General features: G+C 49.2%; 1 protein-coding gene across 5 annotated transcripts in view; it reads left to right on the forward strand.

The window, feature by feature from the left end:
- The window catches only part of MAP4 (microtubule associated protein 4), a 179,542-nt gene that overhangs the window by 119,681 nt on the left and 45,918 nt on the right, over positions 1-13,943 (forward strand). The gene's annotated exons all lie outside the window — the stretch shown is intronic.

The raw sequence follows: 13,943 nt of genomic DNA on the forward strand, positions 1-13,943 counted from the left end.
CCGGACTATAAGCCCGAATATGGGTGCTCTGAGTACTTTATCGCTGGGACTGGCTTATCATGTCTGCTGTAGAATTTAAAAGCTCACCATCTTTTTTTGCCATTACTGCTAGCTTTTTATTTGGGTATTAAAAAGGACCATTAATTCTTATTACAATATGCCTAGTGAAGACCTCCTTCCAAATTGAGTTTTGTAATTACCAAAGGAAAATGTAATTTCTTTTCCTGCTCCGCTAACGCAGCCTCTCCAACGAGCTGTTATTGCCGACGCCGGTGACCGGAGGCTGATTTGGGGGCCAGGGCTAACTGACAAACGACTGATGCTCTCTCTAAAACGGGTGGCTTGTAGCTAAGGAAACCTCGTGCTGCTGCTAACGGAGTACAGCAAATGACTTCTGTTAGGGAGGTTCTGCCTTCCACCGCTTCCACCGTGGGTGCTGGGGGAAACTTGGCTCTTTTGCTCCCCCTTCCCCATTATGCCCCTTCTCTCTTCCCTGGTCTCATCTTTCCACTTAACTTTTATTTTCACGTTTTGGAAGGATGCTGGTTAGGGATGTAAAAAGTATATCTGTTTTCTTGTCTTGCTAAGGGAAAATGGATCCTTAATGCATTTTTAAAAAGAGATAGCATGTCCTTACAAGAACTGTTGCTTTTCGGTGGGGTAAGAGCATGTATCAGGAATTATGTATTTTTAAACATTGACATATTTATCGGTAGTAGTTTAAATAGGGTTTGCATATAAATGTCTATCCCAGCCCCACTGAGGTGGATTTAGAATTAGCATGATATGAGTGCTGGAAAATTCTACATATATGACTGTACGGACTGTTTTAGATGGCTAAAATCACATGTAGTGTATATATATTTTATTTTTAAAAAAACCCACAACCAAATAGTTGCTTCGATGTTTGAGCAGGCTTCCTGTATTCCAGGTCTACCCACTGCACAAATAAGGCAAGCTAACAAATCGAGTGAACGCAGGTTTGGCAGAGCAAAACCTGCACCAGTGCCTATTACAGATGTACCAGAGGAACGGCCGATAGGTCTCCCACAACAGAAGAGTACTGACCCAAAAGTAGACCCCTGTTCCCTAGCGGAACTTGGATGTGTTGCTGCGACATCCCCTCGCACTAGGGTTTCGCATAAAAAGGCAACTGAGCAGCCGTCCCGTGTGCTGTCGGAGTTTGTGGAGAGCTGCAGAGATGCACCGAGGGAGAGCTGGGATTTGGAAGGTTCTCTGGCCGTTGTGAAGAAAAAGAAAAAGAAACCAAAACAAAAGAGAAACCAGCTGCCAAGAACTATGGAGTTCTGGGATGAAAATGTCGCAGTCTCAAAAGCTCCTAGAAATTCCCCATATGCTGTTGAATTGCAAAAACCAGATGTCTGTCCCGTACTGCCGTACTGCAGAGCTCCAGGTATGCCAGAGGATGCTCAAACCATACCTGGAGGTCATGTCCTGGATGAGCAAAATGCCTTCTCGGCACCAGGACAGCAGGCCCGGAAACCCAGTGTGCCGTTAGAATCTGTCTTGGATGCAAAAACCAGAGACGGCATGAAAAGAGAAGAAAGGAGAGATGACAGTTCGATGCTGCAATCTAAAGGCAGAAGAAAAGAGGTTCCCTTGGAGCAGGTAGGCAAGACTACGGTGGGGGAATCCGTTACAGCAAAGGTGCCAACCAAGCCTATGGAAAGAGATTTTCCCAATAAAAATGGGAAGAGGGAGTATAAGGAGTCCAAACGCGCTGACCTGATGCCGCCGCTTTCAGAAGCGATCGATCTAAGCAAAGTAGAAACTCCTTTAGAGACCAAACCTTCAGAATTGCTCCTTTCTGATAAAGAGAAGGAGTGTAAATATGCGTCTCCTGGGCGTGAAGCGTTCACTGACACCGTCCATCCTGAGCTTCAGACTTCCAGTGGGTGCCGGGAAGAAGCAGCAAAGAAAAGAGGTAGTTGTGAAAAAAGCAAAGGGGTTGGAAGCGGATCCCTCCAGCAGCCTGCGGCCCCCTCTGACGAGCTTCCTAACGAGCCAAAGGCAGCTGAGGAAACTAAACCAGTGTCCTCCGAAAAGCGTGTGGCTGTTGACTTTAGTACTTCCGAGGGAGTGTTGAAGACTCCAGGAGGTAGCAGTAAAATGCCTGCTAGGCCATTGGTTTTCCCCAAACCCGAGGAAGTTGCGGCTTTGCGGAGCAGTCAGGCTGACGGTTCTTCAGAGCAGCCGCTTCTGCTGCCGGCGAAGTGTGATGCCGCCGCCCCCCCCGCCTCCGCTGAAGCAGCGGACAGAGCGACGGTAGCAGATTCCCCTGATAAAAACAAAGGCAAAGGATTTACTGCGTTAGAGCAGCAGACTGGAAAAGATCCCAATATCGCACATGGGATGGACAGACCTAAAAAAAAGCGCAGTGAAGGGAAAGTAAAAAAAATCAAAAGCTTCTCTGAGCAGATGATGCTTTCGGAGGATGTAGGCAAATTTAGTGAAGGAGTGAGGACAGATGAGGCTATAAAAGAAACAACTTTCCCTGATAAAGGCAGAGGTTTTGCTGCGAGAGAACAGCCGTCAGTGAGCGTTACGCGTGCCTACCCTGCAGACAAGCCCAAAAAAAGAGGTAGCGATGGAAGAAGTAAAAAGGGTGAAAGAAGTTTTTTCCAGCAGCCTTTTCTTGAGAATAAGGTGGACCCAAGTAGTTGTCCTGATGCAACTGATAAAACTAGTGATAAAGGCAGAGAGAGGGGCTGCGTCACTGCTGAGTGTTTTCAGGATAACACATCAGATGTAACTAAAATGCAAAGGTCAATCGAACGGGTAACAGAGAAGCCTAAAGAAAGCATTGGAAAAAAAGAAATAGGTGATGTGGGTGCTTTAGTCCAGCCGGTCCCGCTGGGGAGTGGGAGAGAGGACGCAGAGCATCTTGCTGTGGCTCACACCGTCAGCAAAACAGAGGAGGTAGATTCGCTGGCTAAAGGCAAAGAGGCTGGAACCACTCCCGCAAGTGAAGAGGTTGCGGTACGTTCCGATGGAGCAGTGGTGGCAGACAAAGCTAGGAAGAGGTGTAGCGATGGGAAAAGAAAGAAAACCGAAAAAAGTCCTTTGGGGCAGGCAGCTGTCCTGCACGCGGGGGTGGAAACAAGCAGTTCTCCAAGCAAAGAGAAGGTAGGTGGCAGCACAAAAGAAACTGCCTTTGAGAAAGATGAGGTGTCTGGTTTTGAGCGAGGGCTTTCGCTGGAGAATCTGACAGGTATAACCAAAGAGGTGCTGGAAAAGCCCGAAATACAGAGTGGCGATAGAAGAAGTTTCTCGAATCAGCCGGTTCTTTCAGGTCATAAAATAGAGACAGCAGAGCCAGAAATAGCCAACGCTAAAGAAACTTGGCCTGTGAATAAAGGTAAGGAACTAGATAGATCCGAGCGTCTCCCAGAGCACAGGGCAGACGTGGCTCTGGCACGTGGTCCCGCCGGGGAACTGGTGATGGCCGTGCCTAAGAAAAAAAGTAGAGATGTGAAAGGCAAAAATAGTCTTGAGCACTCCGTAGCGGGTGCAGGTGACATCCCTGCGGTAGGTGAAGAGGTGGGAAGTATTAAGCAAGCTCAGCCTTTTGCTAAAGGCAAAGAGACTGATTCCAGTACGTCAGTGAGTCTCCCAGGTGACCTAACTGGTGCTGCTGAAGCGCGAGCTCCTGCCGTACCTCTGGAGCCAGGAAAATCGCACACAAGTGATAAAGAGAAATACAAAAAGATGGAGGCCAACTTGCAGCAGCCACATCTTCTGGAGCATAGAGCAGGCGCAGAGATGTTTCCTGAGACGGCTGACAAATCCGAAGCAGAAGGTCTCGCCCCTCGCAGCGGGGGGGGTGGGCTTCCCATCCCAGAGCATCCAGCAGTGGCAGATCACGCCTTGTCCGCAGCTGCCGATAGATCTAAAAAGAGGAGTTATGATGGAAGTAATAAAAAGGCTAAAAATGCCTCTGAGCAACCTGTTCTTCTCGAGGCAAAACCGAACAGGAGAGAAGTGCAGCCTCGCGTGGGACCTGCGATGGAATACGCAATGGAAGACACGGATTTTGTAGATGAAAACAGAAATATTAAAAACTTTCCCGTTGGCCCTCAAATGCTTTGGAATAATCAAGGAAGCGACTTGGAATCCTCTGCCGAGCCGGCAGGAGTTGGCCCCGATACCGCTGGCAATGTTTCCTCTGGCTTCCCGAAGCGGGCAGGTGGGGGGGCGGGAAGCGAGGGGCGTCCTCCTCCTGAAGCGGTGGCGGAGGAGAGCAGCGGAGAGCCTGGGGCTGGGGCGAGGGAGGAGATACAGGCGCAGAAACCTCGCGAGCAACCGATCGGTCTGGGGGACACGGAGCCTGGAAAAGAAGGATTGAAGAAAGATGGTAAAGCCCAAGCGGCTGGTTCCCGGGGTGGGTGCGAGGCGGGGAAACCGCTTTCTGCGGAACATTCAGTTCAACAGGACGTTAAACCAAAGAAGGACGAAGTTCACCTTTCTCCTGCGGCGAAGGTGGATGATAAAGAAATAAGAACCGCTGATAAAAAGCAAAACACTGACAGCGCTTCCTCAGACCTTCCTCAGACGGTGGCCGATTCAAAAGATAAACCGGCTCCTGTAGAGGCCAAAGGGACAAAGAAACCCGAAGCCACCGTCCCTTCTGGAGAGAAGGGCGCCGAGCGTGTTGCCCCAGGACTCGCAGCGGCAGCAGACAGCAAGGCAGAGGCCTGGGTGGAGGATAAAGCTGAAGAGGCCGAGCTGGACGGGGGTGGGAAGGGGGAGCAGTTAGAGGACGGTAAAGCGGCTGAAGCAGAGGCTGCTGCTTTAAACCTGACGGCTGCCCAAACCACCCGACTGAGTCCCAAAGATGACGATAAAGGCGGTTCTCGGCCCGCGGCGCAGGATGCTGCTCACGGCGGGGAAGCTCACCTGAAGGATGCCGCGGCATCGAAGCCTGGAGTAGCCAAACCTGAAGACGCGACTAAAGGAAAAGAAGAGGAACGTGAAGAAAAAGCTGTGAAAGAGGCAAAAAAAGAGCGAGTTAAAGCAGCAGAACAGATGAAAGGCTACATGAGACCCACCAAGTCAAGAGGGGTGCCGCCTGTGCCAGCCAGGCCTGCCGCTCCGGAGCGAGAGCAACAGAGGCAGCTGAAACCCACTGGTATGAACCGGCCTCAGAGGCACGAAAAAGGTGTGTGCTTGCGATGTGAGCTCGCAGCAGTAATCCAGACAGCTTGCGTGCAAGACCTTGCTATTTGTCAGTGCGTTGGCATGAATACGTAATCGTTAATCCTACGTGGCACAAGCGAGTGTGGCATGACTGGTTTTTTGGCTGATGTTAAAAGGCTGTTGGTTCTGCTTGCCTGTCTCACAGCGCTAATTCCCAGAGTTTGAAGGACTGACAGCTTGGTCTAAGTTCCAGAACTCTTTTTTTTTTTTTTTTTTTTTTCATTCAGAGTTATTTTTACATGGATATTGTAGAGTATTTAAGTAAACTTGCCCTTTTTGGTGTAAAGTTACGGTAGCTTCTTGTCATCCGAGGTGGAAAGTGACCTTCACCTGCGATGCGACAGTGACGCGTGGTGATCGCTGAGCGGTGCCGTGTGCCCCTGGCACGCAGGGACCAGCGTGTTCCCGTGGTCGGGAATGTTCTCGATGGCTGTCATGGTGCAGGGTTGGGTTTTAATCCTTCCTCCAGCTGACTGCACCCATCTACTCTTCCTCCCGCAACAGGTTCATGGCTTTATCTTAAGCCACCTCGAACTCCTACATCTAGGAACCACGCTTCCTTCTAGAATAATAATCTTTACTAAAACAGAGTTTTAAGAAAACAATAGCGGGACTGATAGACATTTTAAGACTTTATCTCTCTGGGGCTGTGGATGGCCTGGGAGGTGGTTTGGACTGTTTCCCCTGGCTGTTGTCCAGGGAACAAGATCCCTCTACTCATAGGAAATGAGATGGAACTAATTTGATAGAATTTAATGAAGTCGGTAAGAGGTTTGAAACGGAGAAAACGGTATGGCTACAGATAGAATATAAAACCACCCTTGTGCTTCTCATTCTGCACCTTCCTCGGCGAGGACTGGCGGCTTTTCGGAGGGTTGCACCCCGCTGAAGGGGGCTGGGGAGGTTTCGCCCTGCCCGCAGGCGCTGGGAGGTTTTTGCCTTGTCATCAGGCATGAAAGTTTGTCGCTGTTCCTATTTCTGCGGAGTTCCTCCGCTGCCGGTTTGCATGATGCAGCCACTAACTTAACAAACAGAGAGCTCAAGTGCGCCTTAACATGCTGGTCAGGTTTTTGGGAGGTTTTGTAATTTTAATGAGTGTTGCATAACCTGAAGTAGTTCTATTTTAGTGAAAGTGGTGTTCTCTGCATGAACTTGTGCCTGCAGAAGTAATGTTCTTTGGTGCATGATGCTACAAAGTAAAGGGAAAGCTAAAGGCAGCATCTTTTTTTTTTTTTTTTTTTTAAATAATCTTTAAAGCCTTTCCATTGTCTGCCCAAAGTCTTTATTTTCCTGTGCTAACTGGGAGCAGAATTTTAGTAGCAGATCCGTGCAAAAAAGAAAAGCTCCTCCTGAATGTTTTGCACAGGTAACGCCTGTGCAGAGTTGAAGGACTCCTGGCGCAGAGTAGCACGTCAGCGCGTGAGTAAGTCGGACCAAAGTTTGCACAGGGCTTTAATGATATTCACTTGCGTTCATCCTTTCAGTAGACTTCAGTCCACTTCGTAGACTGGCGGTTGTGGTTTTAAGAGCAGCTCTGAGTGCCGGAGCTTGGTTTTGGCAGCGTTGGTTGACGTGTTCCTGCGGCAGTTTAAACCCGAGCGCTGTCGGGTGCGGGGCTGCGGAGGGGCGCTGGCGGCAGACCCGGTGCCCGACAGAGCTTCGGGCGCTCCTGCGGAGACCGCGCAACATCTGGGCTGAGGGACGAAGCCCCTGTTGCCATTGAGCTGGTAGGAGCGGAGGAGCAGGGAAGCAGATTTGCTCTGCCGTCCAGCGGCGTTAGCGAGGCTTTTGTCTCTCCTTCGTCCGCTGCCCAACCCCTAACGAAGTAGCTGCTCAGTGAGTTGCGAAACACCGGCAAAACGCGGACGGAATCCCTAAGTTGGCACCACTGGTGTGGAAATGCCTTAGGCAGGATCTGAGGCTGAAACAAGGGAATTCACGCGTCGGTTGAACACAGGTTAAAAGCAGAAATGAAGGAAGGGAAGGTGTTGACATTTCCTGACTGTGAACATGAGTGTGTGTGTTTACGGGACAGAGAAGGGATCCAGGAGACCGCTGTAATGATTATAGCTCAGATTTCACTGAGTTGATGGGGCCGTGGACCGTACAGACCTTGTATGTGCCGGTTCATCCTCCTGTTAAGATAACTGTTCACTGCTCAAAGGTTTTATATTTTTACCCGTCACCAGAACTTGCCCATCGCGTCATCTGCATTTGTCAGGCAGAACCTGTGCAGCTCATACTCCGCAACATCCAATATGCGCCCAAATCAGCTGTTTTCCCTTGCAGTGGGCAGTCGGTGACCTCCTATCAGAATAACACGTGTTGATATCTTGGAGGATCTTCTGCTTGAAGTTTAGTAATGGAAATCTCTTGAGCTGGGCTCCGGCCTCCGACACCGCGTGTTCTAGAATAGCAGGACGGTTTCCTAAATGCATCGGCTCCTGCATGTACAGCTAAAATAGGTACGAGCTTTGTGGTACGGCTCCTTTGGGAACCATGGCAACTGGGATGCTGCACATTCCTCTCCCTGACGGAAGTTGTCTGTATCTCTTATAAACTAAGCCTGCAAACTTCTGGAATTTTATTTTTTTCCTAATTTTGACTTTGCAGCTTAAAGTTGAGAAGCGTTGGATGTAAGGCTCTTCGTGCAATTTGAATTTAATCCCTTATCCATCTTTTTGGGATTTATTGCAGCTTCTCATTTTTGTTGTTGCCGTTGTAAGAACTGCCCTAGATTCTGCTGGAAAACTATTTTATGCCTTTCAATGTCAGGAGGCAGCTGAGATGATAACCAAAACATCTCAGACATTATCAGCCTTGAAAATGTGACTGAGCTTTTATGCTGCTGCTTGCGTGGAGTTGAAGCTAAAATTGGGAATTACATAAAAAAGCAAGGTCCTAAAACGTGTACTTCCAGGCGGGCGCCCGGGCTGACGCGGGGCTGGGGCGTCGGGGCTGAGGAAGGGTTAATGGGGGGAGTGATGGAGGGGTTTCCTTCATCCCGCGTTGAGCCCTTTGATTCAGATTTACTGCTGGCATCTCTTCCCTCAAGCTGTATTTCAACATCAAGACTTTGAAAAGATTTTCTTTCTCCAACCTGTCCTTAAAGAACAATCTATGTTAAAAAAAGAAGTTAATTTCTTTCAGTGTTTTGGGTTTTCTATCTTCTTATGTTTTTTTGATGTGCGTAAGCTCTCCGGGAAAGGGCTTTCTTCATGTATGGCTGTTGCAGTGGTGCTCCGATACTTCGTGCCGGGGGCTTCGCTGCGGGCAGAGCAAAGAGCTTATTGCATAACCACGGTGTGGTCTGGACAGTTACGGTTCTGAATTATCCTCCCGAGCACTGACTGGAGGGGTCTGTTGAAGGGGTCATCTGATGCTGTGTTTCCCTCCGAAGCTCCCGTTGGCGATCTCTGTCGCTGCCTTCTGTGGGCGTCCTTCCAGCGCCCGTCCGGTCAGCTGAGCTGATGACAAGCTGTCTTTGCGGCGCGCTGGCACGATCGCCGTGTGTAATACGGTACATATTTCTCAATATGACAGCTCTAAATCCCTTGTGTGTAAATAAGATACGTTGAAAAGCAAGAAATGCCATCCCTGCTTAATTACAGTATTTGCTCTTCTTCTACAGCCGCAACAAAGCCCTTTCTCTCAATATTTTCTTTTCCTGACTGGTTTCCATTGTACTGGTGTCACTACAATGTTAAGTCGGTTTAGCATTTCCTCGGTAACCTTTCATTCATACAATGTCTGTAATTCTCCTGTGGGACCCTGGGCTGTAATTGGGTTTGTCTAATAGGAGCTCATCAGCTGCAGAAAGGTGGTGGGGCGGTGGACTGTGTGGATGTGTAATTAATCCATCTTTCCTCAAATCATCGTCTCAAACACACTCATGGACCAAGTACCTCATAATAACAGCGGTGCTTTAATAATGCTTTTGAAATGGATGGAATAACATCAATTCGTTAGTTAAGACCCAGGAATTATCCCGGGTAGGTATATGAGAGAAATGAAACCCGAACATTGGCCCCAGCCAGTTCTCACGTCAGAACTAAACGTGTTTATGAAGCAGCAGCAGAACTTCGCTGTTACCTGCTTTTCCCCTAAATTTTTGCACTCGTGTGTTCGTATTTGGTTCTGCTTTAACATAAAGTTGTGTTGAGGTGTCGGTTCTATCTGTAATTAGAAAGTGAGTTGAGCCTGGAGGACACTTTTGCAGGTCTGTACCTGGCAGCTACCGGCTCTTCGGAGGCCTCTCTGTCTTTTGTTGAATCACTGCACAGCTCTGAACATCTTCTCTTAAAGGCTGCTCAAAATGGTTGTAACTGGCTTCACGTGCCCTTTTTTTCCCCCTTGTTGGTTTGTGCCGTGTTACACTGATCCCGGCTTTGTCTCTAGCTGGGCGGTCTCCTGCGGCATCTCTCGCTTTGAGCTGGCACCCTGCAGTCCTTAGCAAGGACTTCCGAACTTTTGGGTTCTTCCTTTATTTTATGTTCCTGTTCATCCTTGACGCTATGGTTTTCAAGGAAAGCTGGGAATGAAACGAATACACTTCTGTTTGTAAATTCTGCCAGATGAAGAAGGTTGAACACGTTTCCTTAGTGATGACGTTTAACTTTCCGGGGATATCTGAATTTCAAGCCTCGTCTTTCCTTGCTGAGGTTGCTGCTTCACTGCTTGTGCACCATTCCATTGACTTTCCTTTGTCTCTTTTCCATTTCTACTATCACGTACTCCTACAATAACCAAATACTGGTCAAGTTTTGAGTTGGAAACACTCTTGAGTGTGTTTTAATGCTGGTTTTGGCTGATCACTAGGATTTTTAATGTATTATATGTAAATTCTAAAGTAAATGAGATTTGAAGGTGTCCCTGCCCAGGGCAGGGGGTTAGAACTAGATGATCTTCAGGGTCCCTTCCACCCCAAACCATGCTAGGGTGTGGTGGATCGAAAGACGCGGACTCCGGCATGCAGGACCAAAATCAGCTTTATTAAGCAAGCATGCTCTTTGTATACTTTTCTACCAGGGGCAGTAATTTTCTACTTTACTTGTTTACACCGTCGTGTGCTCTAAAAGATCACGTTCCCACCGAAAAGTGAATCTCTCTTCCCTGTGAGCAGCGTCTCCTTATCTAGGGAGGAGCTTCACACAACTTCATTGTCTGCCAAAACAGTGCTGCAGCTGCTTATTCCTCCCGATTAGTTCTACCGCGCTTAACCCTTCTTTTGCCTCAGTCCCCACAGTTGGGTTCTGGGGTCTGTAAATGTCCTGTCCTGTAAAACATGAGCCTGTGTTTGAGTACTGCGCGGCTCCGCGGCTTTTAAATGTTAAGACCGTAGTGCAAAGTCACGATGGCGAGGCAGACACGCTGGAGGGGAGGGATGCCATCCAGAGGGACCTGGACAGGCTGCAGAGGTGGGCCCAAGCCAACCTCATGCAGTTCAAGGCCAAGTGCAGGGTCCTGCCTCTGGGCCGGGGCAATCCCAAGCACAACTCCAGGCTGGGCGGGGAATGGCTGGAGAGCAGCCCTGAGGAGAAGGCCCTGGGGGTGCTGATTGACGAGAAGCTCACCATGAGCCAGCAACATGTGCTGGCAGCCCAGCGATCCCCCGGCACCCCGGGCTGCATCCCCCGCAGCGTGGCCAGCAGGGCGAGGGGGGGATTGTGCCCCTCTGCTGCGCTCTGCTCTGCTCTGGGGAGACCCCCCCGCAGTGCTGCCTCCAGCTCGGGGGCCTCAGCGCAGGAGAGACATGGAGCTGGTGGAGCGGGGCCAGAGGAGGCCCCGGAGGTGCTGGGAGGGCTGGAGCCCCTCTGCTGGGAGGACAGGCTGGGAGAGGTGGGGGAGTTCAGCCTGGAGAAGAGGAGGCTCTGCAGAGACCTTCTAGAGGACTTCCAGTACCTTAAGAGGGCCTACAGGAGAGCTGGGGAAGGACTTCCTACAAGGGCATGTAATGATAGGACAAAAGGGAACGGTTTTAGACTGGAAGAGGGGAGATTGAGATGAGATATTAGGAGGAAATTTTTCCCTGTGCGGGTGGTGAGCCCCTGGCGCAGGGTGCCCCGAGAAGCTGTGGCTGCCCCATCCCTGGAAGTGTTCAAGGCCAGGTTGGACGGGGCTTGGAGCAACCTGGGCTGGTGGGATGTGTCCCTGCCCAGGGCAGGGGGTGGGACTGGATGAGCTTCAAGGTCCCTCCCAACCTAAACCATTCTGTGATGGCCAGAATACTAAATATTCTGGTTCACCTTTTTATCCGTCAGCCTGGCGTCTCCCAGACTGGGAGATGAAGTGCAGTGTGCCACTCCAGCGGGCAGCGTCAGGCTTTGGGCTTTGGGTGTTGCTGCTTGTTTTCCACGCAGTAGGTGTTTGGTGGAGCAGCGGAACACGCGTGTGTGTGTGTATGAACATACAGAAGAGTGAGTGTATAAATTGCAGATTTACGGTTTGAGCTTTTGTAGACACAGCGTATCCTTATTGGCTCTGGTCAGTCCGATCACTGACTGTTATTGGTAATAACACTTAATTAGAGATCACGTTAGTTGGAGATGCTGGCAAGGAGTAACTCATCACCGTGGAAAGGGATGTTGCCTTAGAAACCAGTGCAAAGGATTGCACAGAAACGATTGTGTTAGATTATAAAAAAAAAAATAATAAAAAAAAAAAACAAAACACCAAAAAAACACAAACCACCAGCAAAGGCATTAGCGGGGATAAGTAATAGCTTGGGGAGCGAAGCAAAAATAGAAACACTAGGCTGATTCATCTGCTGAGGCTGGGAGCTCGCAGATTGGGTATTAAGCCGTGACGTGTTGATGTAGTGATCTTGGTGTGCTCTGGTTATTGGCGCTGCCCCGGCCCGGGCAGCCCTCTCCTGCCTGCTGCAGCCCGGGGAAGGGCACCGGGGTTCTTCGCAGGCGCTTCAGCACATGGCTACGTCTTCCTTAGGAAAATGCTCCTGTTCAGACATACGATATGAGCCTCAAAATATGTCTCAGCAGCTCAGATAAATGATTGCGGGTGTGTTTAATCATAGGATGGTTTAGGTTGGTACCGAAACATGTGCTGTGTGTGCTCAGCTTCCTTGACAGGCTCATTTGTGTCAGCTGTACCTGTGAGAAAAGACAACATTTAATGGTGGTAAGAGGATGTGAACAGACAAAATGGAACCCTTCTCCCTGTGAAACTGTCTCACCGCTGGACGGCCGTGAGAAGGTCCAGGCAATGGGCAAATCTCCCCATCCAGAAGCCGGACCAGGGTCTGACTTGCGAGAGCTCATGGCTATTTCACTGCTGATATCTGCCACGTTCTAGAAAAGAAAGATGGTGGAGGGCCAAAAGGATTGTGAAACCCCAAATTTGACACTTGAAGAGTATGAAATCTTCCTCAAAGCTGAACTAAGGGTAAAAGTGGTGGGTGGTTCCTTTCAGAGAGTCTGACTTACGCTTCTAACCCGACTCCTCCTTAGCATGGGCCCTTCCTCACCTGAATTGTGTTTCAGAATCTCTCCAACTCTTCTTTTCTGAACATCCTCCCACCGTTTCCTGCGTATCTTTCATTGACGAGTTCTGCTGCTCTTATAATTCTCCAGAAAATTTGAGCTTTGTCAGAATCTAAAGGAGGAACTGGGAGCAAAGCCCCGGTGTTGGGACTGGTTGTGTGTAGTGAGCGTTGATGGTTTCTGGTCTGGCCGAAAGCTTAGCACGACGACCATGGTGTAGCTTCAGGGGCAGAATATTTGACTTTCACAGAATCACAGAATGGTTTAGGTTGGAAAGGACCTTGAAGATCATCGAGTTCCAACCCCCCCTGCCATAGGCAGGGACACCTCCCACCAGCCCAGGTCGCCCAAGGCCACGTCCAGCCTGGCCTTGACCACCTCCAGGGATGGGGCCTCAACAGCCTCTCTGGGCAAGGAAATTCAAGGAATTTCAAGGAAAAAAAAAATGCTTTGGGGAGAAGGTAGATGCTAAGGCACTGGAACTGAGAATGGGTATCTGGAAGCACGGTGCTATGGGCAGGATAGAGCCGTTGAGAAGCTCCCAGTGCATGAACTCTACATTACCCCCATTAATGTCCTGCGAGATTAAATATTAGATGACTTTAGAGATTTTTCATAGCTAAGCGTTCTCCTACTCCTGAGTATCCCAGGTATTGAACGTGGTTCATTTCCTACATTAAGAAAGAATGATTAAAGTAGCAGTGGTGGTTGGTACTGGCTGTCTGTTGACCTTGAGTCGGGCTTTTCCTCCCAGTGATACAAATCTCCTCTGTGATGCTGAGCTGCCAAGTACCAGCCCCTAAATCAATGTGGGTTTTCTCCTCTGTCTATTGTAAGTAGCAGCTGTTTGCTTTTTTTTTAAAAAAAAAAAAAAAAAAAGAAAAAAAATCCAATAAAACCCCACTGGGTGGTTTCAGGTAGCTTTGCAAACTTGCCCTCGCTCCTGGTGAAGTGCTTTAAGTGATCTCTAATGGACTGAGATTTGTTACGGAAACCTGGTTTCGGAATTGACTGAGCGACAGAGGAATGGCAGTAATTCCCGGCGGTTGGCCAGGACTTCCAGGTCTGCCGTTTTGGGGAGCAGACTAAATACTTTGAATCATAGAATTGCTGAGGTTGGAAGGGACCTTTAAGATCGTCGCATCCAACCATTAACCCAACCGGACAAAACCACTTCTACACCACGTCCCCGGGTACCACGTCCACCCTTTTTTTTTTTTTTTTTTT

Source organism: Vanellus vanellus (assembly GCF_965231255.1).
Source record: "Vanellus vanellus genome assembly, chromosome: 2".
Lineage (NCBI taxonomy): Eukaryota > Metazoa > Chordata > Aves > Charadriiformes > Charadriidae > Vanellus > Vanellus vanellus.